The sequence below is a fragment of the Branchiostoma belcheri genome, unplaced genomic scaffold, assembly GCF_001625305.1.
Source record: "Branchiostoma belcheri isolate BF01 breed outbred unplaced genomic scaffold, Haploidv18h27 scaffold173, whole genome shotgun sequence".
NCBI lineage: Eukaryota > Metazoa > Chordata > Leptocardii > Amphioxiformes > Branchiostomatidae > Branchiostoma > Branchiostoma belcheri.
The window spans coordinates 495976-501189 of NW_017803191.1; the positions used below are offsets into that span (position 1 = coordinate 495976).

The following is a 5214-nucleotide window of genomic DNA, read 5'->3' on the forward strand; positions in this document are numbered from 1 at the left end:
CTGTGGCTACATCAGGCAAATGGTAATGCATTTCCACACTATGTTGTAATGTAGCATTCTTGTCTTTTATTCGAGTGTTTCTGGCATCCCCCATTTGATAGATTATACATTGGTTTACTTGTACATTGTGAAGACTATCATCCGTTTGATCTGACTTTGTTACAGGGAGAATCTGATGATTGCCTGAAGCGCCTGGCGGTAAAGGATAAAATCATTGACCCGTAAGTTCATATTCACTTGTAGTCCTGTGTATTCTAAGGGTAACTGTTACAAACATTGGTTGCACTTAAATATAGAAATATGGATTTAAACAGCAAGGCAGATGTGCTTCATAGGCCAGATGACTAGTAAGTATATGTTTCTTTTCATAGGGTTCCTTTTCCTATCATTGCACTGACAATGGACAGCTGTAAGGAATTTACAAAGCTTGTACAACTCCACAGTTCATGAGCAATGCTGTACAGAAGTGAGATTTTATCTTTTAATATGTGTTTTATTGATTTTTTTTGCAGAAAAATGGACGCCTAGTGAGTCCAGATGCTGTCCAAACCACAAGACCTGCCAGGAAACTCTTTTGGACAATAAAAAGTCCATTTGAAGTCATCTGTTTGTTTTTCTTTTATAATTGTGTTGATGGTACTGTCACTGTAAGACTCATATAAAACCATTCTTTATTCCCAATGAAATACCAAATAGGGGGCTGAGCTTCTTCCGTAGTAATAAAGAAAGCCAGTAGCCTGAGCTTTTTTCTCAAGACCTAACCACATACCAAACATCTTAACGATGCATCCATGGCTTTGGCCTGCTGGCAGTTTTTATGCAATACTTTCAAATAATTTGATGTCTTAACTCTTAATCAGGTCACAGACCCTTGACTTTTTTGCCCTGCTGTGACATAGTTACTTCTGCATTTGTTGCATTTCACTACGATGCGATGCGTTGCAGGAGAAATAGTAGTACCCCCAAATCGTACATATACATATACATATACATATACAGAACTATATAAATGGTACTGTATGTGCAACTCATATATACATGTTTATGGGCTCCGCAGGACAAGGTTTTTTATGTTATGCTGTTCGCATACACACAAACGGATCCAAAACATAAACTTGGTGATTGTGATAAGACCGAAGAGACCAATAACATAAATTTGGCATCCTCCTTCGCAGGGCTAAAATCCTCCGGTTCCCTTCCGGAAGGGAACCGGAGGATTTTAGCCCTGCGAAGGAGGATGAAATTTGGATGCATGAACATTGTAAATTACATGTATTCATTACAAGTAGCTTTCTTGGTTGTTATCAAACAGCCAATTAGCTATACTAACAGAATATGAAAATAGGAAATTACCCCAGCAGAATTGACTATTCCATCATGAGACTTCAAGACTTGTGAGCATGTAATATATGTGGATTGCTATACTTCCCTCCCGCATGTACCTTGGGTCATGAATGACACTGGCTCAAACTTTTCTGCAGTATAATGTTCAACAATTTCTTTGAGGTTGATAAATGTAAGGCATATATGGTATAGTGCAGCAGGTCAAGACATAGAAATACTGGATGCTTTTTCAAAACAATATGAAGCTGTGCATACAGGCATGTAAATCGGTATTTTTGAAATGAGACAAAGGCGACCCCTAGCAGGAAGAGAATGATCTGCAGTTGAAAGAACTTTCGGGACTTGCACTGATCTGAGACAAAGTTATAAATTACGTGCAGTGACCAAATCTATTTTGCGTAGACGCCCAAGTGGCGTGTAGAGAAACTACAATCTTAGTCAAAAGTACGTGGAGACCAATATTCGTGTCGCGTGAATTCCGATATTGTTTAGTCATATTTTAACAGCTGAGATTGCGTCAGTAACTTGAGTATGAAGGTGAAATAGTGGTTTATACGGGTACCCAATAGTGCAAAACATCCTTTGTTACCCTGAATACGCAACTACGTTTGATGACCCCTGCCAGAACAGGGCATTGAGAAATGATGTGTGTCTACTGGCCCACGTAAGTTCCTTTATTGATAAGCAATCTGAGCCCTTAGAACAATACCCGGGTCCCATGTGTCCCAACATGGCGTCTCCTAATGGCTGTCGTTGCGACTGGCAACGCCCTCTGACCCGTATACAAAAGACAACTGAAAAGGGGGAACAACTGTGCGCTGTAGCAGTTCTCCAGACTTCAAGAGCCACTCGTTCTCGTACTTGTTTCTCGCCACTCTTCTGTGGACTGCATCCTGTAACCACGAGTCTCGCCAGCCTGTCCTTTATTCCCGTACCGAATATGGAGACGAGGATGTCATCGTACGAGAAGGAAGCGCAGTGGAGACAGCGACAAGACGGGTCTGGACCGGAGGTACGTCGGAGCGCCGTGTTGTCGCGGAGATCTCACCCTTCCACCAGGCAGTCTTCTACAGCCTCCACATACAGCGACTTCTCCACCGTGTCCGCCAGCTCCCGGCACACGGCTAAGGACGACGCGGGGTCCAGGTACCAGAAGACCCGCGGGTCGGAGCTGAGCGGGCCGCGGCCTGAGGAGGGCTCGCGGCAGGGCAGCAGCACCATGTCCCGACGAGAGCTCATGGACCAGTCGACGAGGCAACAGTTCCAGGACAGCTACTACAAGGCTCTGGCCTTGCGATCTGCCAAGCTGCCTCATCGGTACAACTCGACCAACTACGCTCAGCAGTGGTGATACCGACATGGTAGCCTTATCCTAAAGTCACAAGCACAGGTGTTTCATATGCAACACTTGTCTTACTGGCCATATTTGCTGTGTTTCTGCACACACATCTTTGTCTCTCTGGGTTCCATGTGCACCCTTTTACGCATATCATCACCCTGTGTATAATCGTCAGAAACACAACAACTATGGCTAGCAAGACTCCGAACAGCATTGAGACAAATCCATCCTCGCAGAAGAAAGGTCGACGTCACGTTGTTAAGGACAAAAGTTTTCTTTCTACGTGTGACTCACGGGTCCCTAGTCACCATATGAAAACTTTCTCTAGTGAAAGAAGTTGATTCAAGTTTATGTACAGTGTTAACTCTATGTACGAGTTCCCTTCAACCACTTGTGTCTAGTTTTCTTTGCTCAGTGACTGCGGGATTGTGTACAGAGCGCACTCACGTGAAAGGTACGGCGCCATAATTACATAAAGGTGTGTGATTTGTCCAATTACCCCCACTTGGCCTACATTTCGTTCTGCACCTGTTCCTTTGTACTCTGCTCATGGTCCATGATATGTGTACACACCTATTGTGTAGTCTGTCTCCCCATTTGACATGTACCATTATGTGTTAGGGAATTATTTGACTTGTAAAATTAATTGGCCGACCAATAATATATCCTGTTGTTATATTTTTTTGTGCTTCGTGTTATTATGATTGTAGTTGTTAGAAACACACCGAAATTCGCGAAAAGGCACACATATAACTTATAAGTGATAGGTGCCACGGTGGCACTGGCCGTGCGATGTTGGTTTACGGTGGCAAGTTGAAGACAGTGGCGTCTGTTGTAGATTTTTTCATGATCTAGATATGTGTACATGTTACTGTACCGTCTGCCAATGCTGCTACAGGGTCCGATTTGATAAAATTAGAACGTGGTTATAAAGTATGTGTAGCTGCACCCAAATTGTTCTTATGAAATAGACTGGTGTGGTACTAGAATTTGGACGTATTAGAGAAAAACAATGCTACAAGTTTAAGTTCTTAGCCTGGTATCCAGCCTTGTTAGCTTTAGTCCGCTACCCAAGATCCGCTCCCCGCCAACAACTTCTCAGCACTGAAGTTTGTCATTTGAGGACCACTAAGAGTTAATGTAAGTAAATATTGACCAGTGTCACAAAGCAACTAATATACTACATGTACTAGTATTTTGATTCTATACCCACTGATAGGAGAGTTTCAGCAAATCGTTGTTCTCACTGACCAACAAGTTATAGAGACATTTCTCGAGTTGCTAAATATATGTATAATATATGTTTATTGTTAGAATATTTACAAAACTATTAATACTTGTACACTATAATGTCATAATATTCAACATTTTGTCGTGTGAGATTTGCAGTTCGTTAATTGATATTTTATTCATTCCACACAGTATTGTGTAAATATTTACATCAAGACGTATTATACTGAATGCTGCTATGATGTGATTGTATTTTGTTGCTTGCTCTAGCTGCTACAATGTAAACACGTATTCTCAAAGTCAAATGTATATTTTGTGTTACCTTTGACGTGTTTGATCCATAATACACATACACAAATATTTCATGGTTTGTTGGTTGTACATGTATTTGTTATAAGATCTGGTTTAATGCCAAGGGAGCCGACTTACTAATAGTATACTGTAGTAGAGACTGTAGGCTGCCTTAAATTCTTAATGGTCTAGTAAGCTACTTATAGCATATATAAAAGCTGAGCTCGCTACATGCTGCACCTAGCAACATATTGGCACCGACTGGAAGAATGCCAGAATTAGGGCAAAGCCACAGTAGAATTTGTGGGCGAGGATGGTAAAACAAATTTCAATAGACAAGTAATGGACAAGTGTGTGCTCATGCGTTCCTTTCCATTCTGGTATTACTGAATAGCGGACAAAAAGTTGTCTCCAACCGAGACGGTTACGAATGGCGCCGTGCTGTTTTCTGTAAGCCCGCGATGTTTACAATGTGGCCAGGCGTTTTTGTGCACCATGTCGCCCGGTGTTGGATACCGGAGTTTTGTATCATTGTTGAGTAAACAAAAACGTCGACACGACACTATAGAGCGAGGCCTTTTCAGACGGAGACATTTGAACGGCGTGATTGGTCGCCGACAAACGTATCACTAACGAACGGATATTTGGCGGGTAATTAATCTCCAAGCAGATGTAGAAAGTGTGTTTTTTTTTACTAAGAAGACGCAGCAATGCCACAAAAAAACACGTGTAAAACATTGATTGTACATTTTATATTTGACGCTCTGCAGTTCCCAAACGTACGTCACTTCCAAGGCCAAGAGCTACCTACCATCCAAAAACAATGACCCTAGCATGTCCAGATCACGGGATATCAAATATGGAAATTGAAAAGTACCGTTACAAGCAACCATATAATAACAAGCCAACTCTATATAAGCCTTCTCTCGAGTTATGCTGTACGTTCAGGCATACACACACACACACACACACACACACACGCACACGCACGCACGCACATACGCACGCAC

At 42.1% G+C, this 5214-nt stretch overlaps 1 long non-coding RNA gene across 1 annotated transcript; it reads left to right on the forward strand.

The window, feature by feature from the left end:
* Positions 1-603, forward strand: LOC109467012. The gene is made up of 3 exons (XR_002140059.1): positions 1-22; positions 166-221; positions 513-603. It is a non-coding gene; the product is annotated as an uncharacterized LOC109467012 (long non-coding RNA).
* Positions 604-5214: the final 4611 nt, after the last annotated feature.